The following is a 12624-nucleotide window of genomic DNA, read 5'->3' as shown; positions in this document are numbered from 1 at the left end:
TCTAGGTCAAGAACAATCATACTACTGCATTCTTTTTAATGTAAACTAATATATGTTGTACCAGCATATCAAATTTCAGTTGAGCATGGCTCAACGGCGGGGAGCCTGTTCAGACATTCACATCATCGAAAATATATTTATGCTTAAAAACAAACGTTGGTCTTAAAGACTTTTTGCATTACTATGTCTAAATAATAAATAAACAAAATAATAAATGTATGCGTTCATGCTTTTATATCGTCATAACTCATTCATTATGTCATTGCGATAAACGAAACGTTCTAGTTAAAAACTGCAAACGCAGATTTATTGTTATTAACTAAAAAGTCAACAACAATGTCGTAGAATGGTTGTAGGCTAATGAACCACAATAGTTATTTTTGTAATAATTATTAAACCATTTTACTAGGTCAAGATATTCAATGTAAATGTGCAAGTTAGCAATAATTTAGTATTTAAGAACAAACTTTTCAATAAAGAAAGTAGAAAGTGAAAACTACTTATCGTGTTACAATCATTTCCTCTCCGTCTTAACCAAGTTTATGTGCTTGCGTTAAACCTATAATTTTATCTCGGTGACACTGCCTTGATAAAAGACATCTAAAACCTCATTGAAGGACAAAATAGTCCCTTCAAAATACAGTGATCATCCTGGGTTTGAGTAGTGTTGAAAGTTGGTATGTTGTTGACGATGTAGGTGATGGTTGTAGGTGAAGTAGTTGCAGATCCGTTGTGGTGATGATTAATACTGGTGATGGAGTGACAAATAAGCTAAGGAAATGGAGATTAGTTTTGGATAGGAGAAAGTAGATAGAAAGTGAAGAGACAGGGGAGAAGTAGAAATGGTAATAAGAGAGTGAAGGAGAGGAAAACAGATGATATTTAGAAGGTAGATTAACTAATATACTTAAGTTAAGATGTTCAATTGTCTCCGTCTCCTCCACGTCCACACACAGCCTACAGTAGTCACTGCTGACCAGTGATAATGCCAACAGCAACTCTGATCTCCGACTTGCACAACGAGAGAAGAGAAACAGTTCTACGCGCCGAGATTACCGTCCAGATTGACTTTGCAACCCGACATCCAGGAGCATTCAGCCAAGTTCTTTTGGCTTTCTCAACGTAGAACCTGGTGAGTTTCTCTATGAAATGACAAAGCGGAGGTTTCACACCAACCTCCATTTGCATGTTGCTTAATTGCGATCCCCGCCTCGCCAGTTCATCCACAATCTCATTTCCCTCAACACCGCAGTGACCAGGTACCCAACAAAATCTTACTGACATACCACAGGTTTTCAAGATAGACCTACAATCCCGAACGATCCTAGACTTTATAGTGAAAGACCCTAAAGCTTTTAGCGCTGCCTGGCTGTCAACATATATAGTGACTGCCCTGTTTGCTAAGTCCGTCCTTCCCACTAGTGCCTCTAGGGACTTCAATATTGCAAAGACCTCTGCCTGGAAAACACTGCAGTTGTCATTAAGTTTAAACGAGTATCTAATGTTCAGTTCATCAGAGTACACACCAGCACCAGTGCCATCTTCCATCTTCGACCCATCAGTGAAGATAGATAGGCTATCTGGAATTGGTCTGCACTGAAACCATTCATCCCTATCGGGTATTAAAACGTCAGGTATAGTGAAGGCAAGAGTTGGTAAAATGTAATCGGTCTGACTACACAATCGCTGTAGAACGTTTGCATGGCCAAGCAACGAGCAACGCCACATGCTAAGTTCCCTAAGCCTCAAGGCACACCTGGAGGCCTGATACTGTACCAAAACGTCCAGAGGTTGGATTTTTAAAACAGCATTCAGCGCCGCCTGGGGTGTGCTTTTAATAGCTCCAGAATTGACGCGGCACGTTGCACACTACTTAGCTTAGAAAAGTTTGATTTATTGCTGAGTGCGTGCCACCCAACAAGACAACCATAGTTCAGGATAAGACAAACCACAGTCCTGTACAGCCAGTGTATTACATGTGGTTTGAGACCCCAGCTCTTACCTATGGTATTCTTGCAAGAATATAGTGCAATTAAACCTCTCTTTGTTCGCTCCTCGGTATTCCTCTTCCAACAAAGCTTGTGGTCGAGGACCACACCAAGATACTTTGCTTCCGTCGAGAGGCTTAATTGCACACCATCTAGAGTTGGTGGAACGAAAGCAGCAATCTTCCTCTTCCTGGTGAAAAATACCAGCTCTGTCTTCGTCGGATTCACACCAAGTCAATTATGGTGAGCCCAACGTGAGAGCTTCACTAGAGCACCTTGCATAAGTTCAGACAGCGTAGATAAGAATTCCCCGCTAATTAGAATGACTTCGTCATCCGCATACGCCACCACCTTGGTTTTTAGCTTATCGTAACCGTAAGTATCCCGTTCAGCACCAGAAGCCACAGCAGGGGTGATAAAACTCCTCCCTGTGGCGTTCCTCTGGTGACCGACTTCTTTATAGAACTCTCTCCTAAGCTTGAATTGATTAACCTACTATCAAGCATTCTATCGATCCAATTTATTAAAATTGAGGGGATACCTAGTGATTCCATATTCTTCTCTATATAACCCACAACCTCGTGTAGCGCAGTGTCTGTCGATTTCCCTTTTACGTAAGCGTGTTGAGAGGTGCGTACAAGGTCATGATTTATATAAGATCTGATTTTCAAATCTAGTAGCTTTTCTAAAGTCTTTAGAAGAAAGAAGGAAAGACTTATCGGTCTATAGTCTTTCGGCAGAGTGTGACTTGGTTTCCCAGCTTTGGGAATGTATGTCAAGTTACCTCCTTCCATAGCGCCGGTATGTGCGATAGCAGAATGCATAAAAATCCTCCTTAGCGTTGATATCAAAACATGCGGTGCGTTTTGAAGCATCGCTGGGATGATACCATCAGGCCCGGGAGACTTGTTGGGCTGAAATGTGCTGATCGCCCATGAAATTCTATGATTACTTGTTAAACTGTCAACAAGTTCACTCTCCGCTGTGGTGTAGCTTCTGCTCGCATCCCTCCTAGATTGACACGAGCTAGCATCCTTGCAGCCTGGAAAGTGTGTGCTTGCCAACAGGTTTAGAGTCTCCAGGGCTGAGATAGTACAGGAGCCCTTATACCTCTTGATGCTCCCAATGGTTTTCGGGTCCTTTGAGATCACCTTGCGGAATCTTGCCGCTGCTTACTCCCTCTATAGTCTCACTAAAGCTTATCCAAGAATTCCTCTTGGCCTTCCTAACCTCACTCTTATACTTATTGAAAGTATCTCTATAGATATCCCAATCAGTATCTAGTTTGGTCCTACTAGCTTTGTTGTATGCCCGCCTACTGGTTTTCCTTAGATTGGCTAAATCGTTATTCCACCAGACTGGCTGACATCTCCTACCAGGATACGTTAATGGACAGGTCTTCTCATAGCAATATTTAAGAACCTTTGTGAGACCTTCTACCTGAGTGTCAATTTCCCATGTTGTGTGAGGTTCAGAAATTTAAAACAACCTGGAAGTGACAAGAGATTTAAAAGATTCCCAGTTGGTCCTTCTTGAATTCCTATGAGGCGGACCCGAAGTACAGTTCCCCCTCACAATCCTTTATGTAGCTGGCGTTTTTGTTGTCCATGCCGAATTTCATCGCCGTACCTCCTCTTTCCTTCAAAGAGTACACTGCACTCCAGCTAGCAGTAGAGAGACCCCTATTCTGCTTCTGGATCATCTTCTGCACATCTGCTACATCCTGATCCGGAGGTGGCACCCATGCTGTGGCTGTGGCTCTGCGTGGTATCTCGCTAGTAGGCACCGCGGCTAGCTTCCAACCTTCCCAGAGTGTCATCAACCGTTCGGATGAGGTAATCTTTTGATTTCCTATCCTGGCAGTTGATGACTTTGACTCCCCTGATGTAGGTTGCGTTGCCAAAGCCTGTCATCTAGCGTCTGCCTCGTCAGAGGTTATGGCCTTCCTCAGAAGAGGTTCAAATAGCAGCCATTGATCATCACTGATCCAACCGTCTGGATCTGCCCTATTAATGACTGCCACCTGAAGGTCCTCTGGGGCGAGCTTCTTGGGGACGGTCGCTGTTTTCGATGTCCCTCCAACAGTAGGCTGTAGAGGGTTCGAACTGGAGCTTCCTTTACAGGCCTTCTCCGGTTCAGTCCCAACTGCTGGCTGTTGAGCGGCAACTTAGCGAGCGACGTTGAGTGGTTGTTCGGCTGACGATCCACCATCCTTTTGGCTATGGGCTGTGGACCCTCCGAAGACCTGACCCGCTTAACGCTGTCAGCTGCGGGGAGGTTTTTGGTGCCTTGAGGTTGAGGGGCTGTCAGTCGCTCCAACCACCTGACCTCCTGCTTCTCCAACGCCTCTCACTCCTCCGTCTCCTGAGGGGCAAGGCTTCTTGGGGTCCTTCGGCGCCGCAGTGTCCTGTTTACCAGAACTCTTCATCATAGAGGCTCCCAAGCAGTCACCACTCCTATTTACCCCGACAGCTGCGGGGGCAGTCACCGGCAGAACGGATCCACTAGCTGTCGCCTTGTGATCTGCTTTGTCCGTGACTGTCCCATTTTCCGCTCTGACATCGAGACGGGTGTTACCTTTGTGGGTAACGACCGTTGTGATGTCTTCGGGGCCGGAGGCATCCTTCTGCTCGTCTCCGCCGCAGTCACCGCTGGTGTCCGCAAGGAGTTCGAGCCGCCTGACACTTCCGAGTTTAGTGCTTCCTCTGGAACCACTGCACTCTTACCAGCTGATGGGTTCGAGGGTGCAGTCGTTGCAGGAGTCGGAATCCGATCAACTAGAATGGGGATCTTCTCCATGTGAGGGTACCTACGCTCAAGTCTCCTCGCAATTCGAAGCCTCACACCGATTAATCGGAATTCGTCTTGACTAACCTCAGTTGGGGCTTTGTCAACGAATTTGTTGCAATATTTCGCAAATCTTTTATATTCATGCCGGTCCTTCTTTTCCTTGGCCTTACTGCCCATGTTGGTTGAGGCCATAGTTGAGGGTGTCACTTCCTCCAGTACGACTTCTTCCTCCATGGCGTCTTGCCTCGGGAAGGAAGGTCTATCGGTTCCGACCGATGAACTGTCCCCCAGGGGAGTTGGACTCACTAGGGTGAGGTTAGAGATCCCCCTTGGACTGAAGACAGCACTCCCTGGGATATCCGGGATGGGATGACTGTAACATCCATCTCTTCATAAGGGATTCGTCTTTCCAGTTCCAGGGAGGGGGGACTCTCCTAACTCAATCTGTGGGTCTCTCTGCCCCAGGAGATCGAGCAATTCCCTGCTCTGCGTGAGGATATTTTGACTAATCTTGTCCATTGTCGAGGTGGACAGGGTCTCGTCCCCTCCCAGGGATTTTTGTGGTCGTTCCATAGTCGCACTTGGTGCGGCGTTGTCCATTGTAGTAGCTAGGGTCGATATCGAGGGTGAAATTGTTTTTGTTGTTGTGGGGTTTTTAGTTTTATTTGTAATATTATCCATAGAGAAAGTGTTTGTTGGGGGAGTTGAGGACAACCATGCCATAGCCCTCCTTACCATGACTAGGACACTAATTACTCGTGGAGGTGCCCAGGTATCCACGAGGCTCCGTTCAAATACAGTTGGTACCCTAACTGCAAACCGTAGAACACCGATGGGCACGAGGTCGCTTGACAACCCGATGTTAGGGAATCTCTTTGAGGTAAGAGATCGAAACCTGGGATAACCTTTGGTCGTACACAACCTTCTATTTCCCAGGCAGTACACTTGAAGTGCAGAGCGTGCACTTGAAGTGCACTGCCTGGTCAAGAAGAAAACTGCGAACTTAAGCCCCCACATCGCTTCAAGATTGCTATCCCCCGGTGGGGGTACTTCTGATTGGCTTACACGATATTAAACTTCTGATTGGCGTAAGCTGGGTACACATTGTCAGTTTTGAATGACGATATTTCGCAATTATCGATAACTATCAAACCGTCCAGCAACCACAAAACATTTTGTGATTGCATGATGAATGACAAAAATGAACGGCCACACTAGCAAGCAACAACAAAGCTGTCATTCAAAACTGACAATGTGTACCCAGCTTTACATGTCGATGTTTACATTTGTTCCAGTTTTTTAACGTTTCTGCCATGTTCCGCTCCCGTACATTTAGAAAAAATGTGTATGTGGAACTCATTATCGACAGTTTTCACTTTTGGAATTTTTATCATTAAAAAATACGGGTACGAAGCGAATGTTAAATGTCAATGCCACTCACTGAAAAATGAAAGCAAGAAATGTCGTATTTTTATATTTTGGTCTATTCCAGTACTGCAAGAATCTACTAATTTTTGCTATCTCTTTCGCTATCATTAAGCCCTGTGCCAAACGGTGAAACTTGCACTAAAGACTTTCCCATTTTATAGGCCTTTTAATAGTACATTTACTAAATCGAGTGGATTTCAACTGTCAATTCCTTTCCATTGGATTTCATTTGACGTTTAAGCAAAGGAATTGACAGTTGAAATCGAGTGGATTTCGTAAATGTAAACCTAGCATTAGATTCAATAGCGCAAACTCATAAAAAAGGTCTAATGCAAACGTTGTTTTACTCTAGCATGGAATTCGATCTAAGTCCCAATTTACATTAGGCGAGTTTACTTGCGGCAACTGTCAGTTTGTGGGTGAGAGAGGGTGTTGAGAGGCAAAGGGTTACCATAAACATCACCTCTCTCTCCATCAAACTGACAATTGCCGCAAGTAAACTCGCCTAATGTAAATTGGGACTTAGTCGATGGTCAGACTAGCAAGGTTTCATGAAACCAATTTCTTTAAAGTTTCTTTTCAAATTTCGTTAATGTCCACACACGTTAACGTGAAATTTAAGATCTTTGCGTGTCCTCTTTATTTTACCATTCGCGTTTCTTTTGTTTCTCATACCAATAAAAACAAAAAAAGACATAAATAAACCAAAAAACAACACAAAATAATTAACATTAATAATTAAATTAATATTAATAGTTAAAATTTTCACTATTTCATTAATTAAATGTTTTTATTAAATATATTTATGTTTGTTTTGTTGTTAATGTTTGCTTGAGAAAATAAAAATGAAAGAAAATTCAAGAAAAAATCTTGCAACGAAGAACAAGAAGAGGCAACACAACAAACACAGAAAACCATGTACATGGGTTTCACTACTTCATACCCCTCGCCTATAAACTTGACGTCGCCATGTTGCAATCGTGCTAGTCTGACCATCGACTTAGTATGTCTTATGCTTGGTTTACATTTACGAAATCCACTCGATTTCAACTGTCAAATCCATAGGTTAAACGCCAAATGAAATCCTGATGAGATTTCATTTGACGTTTGAGCTATGGAATTGACAGTTGAAATCGAGTGGATTTCGTAAATGTAAACTTAGCTTTATGCCAGACTATGAAAATTTTCATTGACATGAAAATGAGTTTATAGGTAAGATGTGTGAAGGGGGTGAAACTGTGTACACAAAATTCTGTAATATGAAATTATTCTTTGTGTTTAAATTAGTAACTCTCAAACCAAGTCAAAGCAATGAAAATCTCGGCTTAACTTTACTTTACCCTTAAGGCTCGGATAACGCTGAAATTTGTTATAGATAGATCTTGTCTTCCTGATTACGGCAATATATATTTTTCGGCTGGGACGTATCCGGTTATCCGGTTATTTGATCCGTAAATTTATTTATTTATTTTATTTATTTATTGAAACATTTTGTAAAGTAAGCCTGAAGGCCAATTAGTTTTACAATATTCATAAGAAGAGTTCCTACTCCAAAATATAGTAATATAAATAGTGTATACAAATTCATATATAAATACAAGTTATTTATAAGCTAAATGCATAAAGCTAAAACTATAATTTAAAGTTATAAATAAGTAATTGTTTTGCCTGTTTATTTAATATAACACATTAATACAACAGGATATGTGAGATATTCTCGTATGTTGATCAAATGTATAGAAGAAAGCGCTTTCGAAAAGTAGAAATAGAGAAATTGAACATTTTTAGATTATTGGGAAGGGAATTGAAGAGACGAGAAACTCTAACTTGAAACGAATTATCCATTCGTCCATCCAAGCGAGGGATTTTGAGGCTAGTAATTCGTGTAAATCGAGAAAATGTAAAGGAAGTCGCAAGGAAACAAGGACACTGGAATTTACAAATCTTATAAAAAAGAAGGAGGCACCGAAGTTTAATCAGATCTTCAAAAGTGCATCCTAAAAAATCTATTGCGAAAGGCGTTATATGTGAAAAGCGTTTGGTGGAATATAGATAACGCATAGCACTGTTGAAGGCTTTTTTAACAAGTTTCAGTCTGGATGAGGTAGTTCCGGAATACAGCTCAAGACAATATAGTATGTTAGGCATGACTAAAGCGTGAATTAAAGTCTTTTTAATGTCACGAGGTAAAACCAAGTCGCAATTGTAAAGTTGGCGTAAAGCCATGGTAGAACAAGAAAAGGTAGCAGCAATACCCAGCTGACTGAACTGGGTTGTAGTGTTAGTGTCAAATTTCATATGACATTTTATACATTTATTTCTATTTCGATGTACATTAGGGACATATATTTTTTGAGAAAAAAATATATCATTCGGAAAAAACGATTTCCCAGAAAGACTTCTTCATATCAATGATATGTAACCTCCTCCAAGTTCGAACGATAAGCCGCGCAGTAAATCACCGCTTGTAGAGGCGATACAACGTTTGTTAATATGTGAGGTATTTTGTTAAAATTTAAAAAAAATAAAGCCCTAATAAACATGTTCTTCTTTGATTTCTAAAACAAAACATTGAAACAGCTTCTCCTTTTTCTATGAATTTCCAGCGACCCCAAACTTTTCTGCAAGAATTCTACTTTCTGCGAGAATTTATGCATTTAGTGGAATGATGTGGAACCATAAAAATTGAAAATATAACGAATTTTCATTCATGTTTTCCAAAATATTCAACCAAATGTGAAAAATTTTTAGTTTTTTAAATTCAAATAATTTATAGACATTTCATTGTTTTGTTTACAAATACAACTGGCAGTAACGTTACAAACAAAAACAAATTCCTTTGTGGTTGTTGTTCGAGTTGTATTTGTTGTAGTATTAACTTTACCTTGTATTTGTTCTACCATGGCGTAAAGCAAAGTTAGTACGTGAGACTACTCGATCAATGTGATAAGTGAAGTCCAACTTATTGTCTAAAATGACACCGAGACATTCCATTCTGTCTACGAAATCAATTGATATACCCTTGTATTTCACATCTAAAGAGAAAGTGTGCGAGGAAAAGAGCATTGCTTTGGTTTTGGAAGGGTTAACCGATAGTTTGTTAAGGCCCAACCATTGCTCAACCGAAGAAAGAGTATAATTAATCTTTGCTTGTAAAACATCAGGCGAGTCTATGTTACTCGTGAATAAAATTTGAACATCATCCGCAAACAGATATGGTGAGCAATAAAGGTTCAATGAGGAAAAGAGATCATTGATATACAGCATAAACAGTAATGGCCCAATCACCGAACCTTGGGGCACACCACTTTTTACGGGGAGTACACTGGAAGCAACACCATTAACGTATACATACTGTTTTCTATTTCTTAGATATGAGGCAATCAAACGACAAGCGCTACCTTGAAGCCGAAACTGCGAATTCAGTTTATTTAAAAGTGTGCCATAGTCCAATCGGTCAAAGGCTTTTTCCATATCAATAGAGATAAGGACACATTGACTATGATCATTAAACGACCTTCTAATGGAGTCGGTGAGACCAAGAAGCAAGGTTGCAGTACTTCTATGCCCACGAAAGGCGCACTGAAAATCGGTGAGAAGGCTTAATGTTTCAATGTGTTGCGAAAGTTGACGTTTTAAGACATGCTCTACTAACTTACCTAATATGGGTAATATAGATATTGGTCTAACGTTATCGAGGCTGACCGAACTAGTTTTCTTAGCAATAGGTATTATCTTTGCCACCTTCCATTCGGAAGGAAACGAAGAAGTTGTAACTATGGTATTCACAAGATGAAGGAAGGCAAAACTAATAAGAGGCAAAACTATTTTTAAAAATTTTAGCGGGTATCCATCATTGCCGGCCACGTTAGACTTAATCGAGGAGAGAGCCAAAAACAATTCATCAAGAGATATAGTCCGAAAGGAGAAACCATTAATACAATCAGAAAATGACGGAATGTTACTGCATAATGTATCATCCAATTGGTTAGAAACAAAAGTGTTATTCAATTGATCAGCGTCAACATCCAAGGAGGTACATATATCTGGAGTATTATCTAGTAAACCATTTCTCCTAATTTTTTGCCATAGAGATTTTCCATTACCCGTCTCCAGAAAGGATGCTGCATGAGCTTCTCTTTTACATTTCCTCACAACCGTTTTTGCTCTGTTCCTAGCTTTACAGTAGATCTTCCAGTTCTCTTCCGTACTATTTTCTTGAAAAGCTTTGAACGCTAAGTCTCTAAGAGAAGTGTAATAATCAATATTAGGGCAGTTATACCAGTTATCAGAAGTTGACTGAACTCTTCGCCTTTTCAAAGGGACGGCAGAATGAATGTGAGACAAACCAGACATGAATATAGTAAGCTGAGCGTTAACATTTGACGTATGCCACATGCCAGAAAAGTCAAAGGAATTTATTTTCGTTTGTAATGAGTCAATACTCACACTGCAATAGTCATAAAACTCATAATATGCCAACTCACGCGTAACAGGTAACTTAATCCCAACGTATATCAGCGCATGTTTAGAAATTGATGGGCATATAACCTGATCAGAAAGTAATATAATATCAGGAACAGATAACAAAAAGAAATCTAAAACGGACGTCGACTTGTGAGCGACGTCAAAATGTGTAGGTATTGAGTTATGCCTAATTGACATGTTCATTCTTATACCAGCTTGTCTAACGGAGGAGGTAACATCGGGATCTAATAAATTTTTGTTATAATCACCCATTATAATAATTTTAGTATACCTGAGCAACAGACTTGAAACTTCTTTCTCGAATGCCTCAAAGTCACCGTGAGGTAAATAAACTACACCCACCAAAACTGTATCCGTCCCACATAAGACCTCGGCAAACAAGCATTCAACAATGCCATAATTACTGCCCTTATAAACAATTTTATAAGATAGGGATTTGGATAAATATAACGCGACTCCACCGCCTCTATGGTTTAGACGATCGTTACGACAACAGTTGAATCCATTAATAGAAACACAATTGGAAGAAATGCTGGGCTTAAGCCACGTTTCAGAAATCCCCACAATATCCAAGTCACTGTCCATAATAATATTTCTAATTTCCGAAAGCTTTATAGAGGACGGATTGACACAGAAGCTTTGAATGTTGTAATGAGCAAATTTTAAATCCGAACTTAAATTATTAAACTGAGATCGAAGTTTTTGGCTATTATGAATTACATCACCCAAATTATTCATTATATTATTAATACAAAACATGTAAAATAATTATTTATCGAGAAAATTAATTGAAAGCACAAATAAATAGTGTACTAAATTCACGACATAGTGATACGATCATACCAGCGCAACGGTATCATCTCATTTTTCACTGAGCTAAAGGTGCAGGCGGCAAAAACCAAGTCCCTACAATCTCGGGAGAATTGCAGAGACATGGGTTTTGGAATCCATCACCAGAGCTCTAAATAAAAGGAAATTTTACCATGCAGGAACTACAGAGCACAAATTTATCCTAATCGCATAAATCAGTCTGGTTTAACTACTCTAGTGAATGAAATAAAATATTGTACACTAAGATAAACAATCCTGAGCCGGTCACCAGTATTAGGAAAATTAAGACGAAATTATTCAGCATGATGAAGAGAAGATGACATTAATCCATGAAGCGATGTTTTTTCGGATAGGATATTTTCAGACAAGAGACTACTGGAAAGCAAGACACATTGTTGCAAATTCAGAGTTTCCTTTTGGCCATCCAAATGAGTAATCGTTGCTTTTGGGTCATCACCATTTGAATTAAAAACCCACCGTATAACCGGTTATTTTTAACCGATATACTTGACATGGGTATCATATGAAAGCTTATGAAAATGCCTATCGAATGGTATACGGGTTTATACCCTTCATTTAATCGGTTCGACAGATATATCCAAAAAACCGGTTATTTTATAAAAAATTTAAAAACATTGAAAATAACTAGAGTTGTGTCGTTCATGAACGAACCAGTTCAAAGGAACGATTCCGTGAAAAGAACGAACGGATCCGTATCCAGCTCATTCTTTTATATCGTTCATTTAGATCCCCGATAGCTTGGCATACACACAAGCAAAAAAAAAAAAAAAAAACAAATGCATTGGTTTTGCAGTCAAACTCTAAACAAACGCTGCGTTAGCGCAAGCAGCACAAATTTCCACACAAAACAAACAATGATTCAGAGAGCTATCTCGCTCAGTAACAGCACATCTCGGTCATATCTTTCTTTTGCATCATTCATCTGGTTCTTTCATATCAAATCCAGAAACAAAACCACCCCCATTAGCACACAATGTGTCATTCGTGAACGAACATCTTCAAAAGAACGATTCGGTGAAAAGGACGACGGAGTCATATGCAGCAGAGAACGAACGACTTCAAAAGAAAATAACACAGT

Source organism: Musca autumnalis, unplaced genomic scaffold, assembly GCF_047663935.1.
Source record: "Musca autumnalis isolate F117 unplaced genomic scaffold, ASM4766393v1 scaffold_3, whole genome shotgun sequence".
NCBI lineage: Eukaryota > Metazoa > Arthropoda > Insecta > Diptera > Muscidae > Musca > Musca autumnalis.
This window is presented reverse-complemented; position numbering follows the sequence as displayed.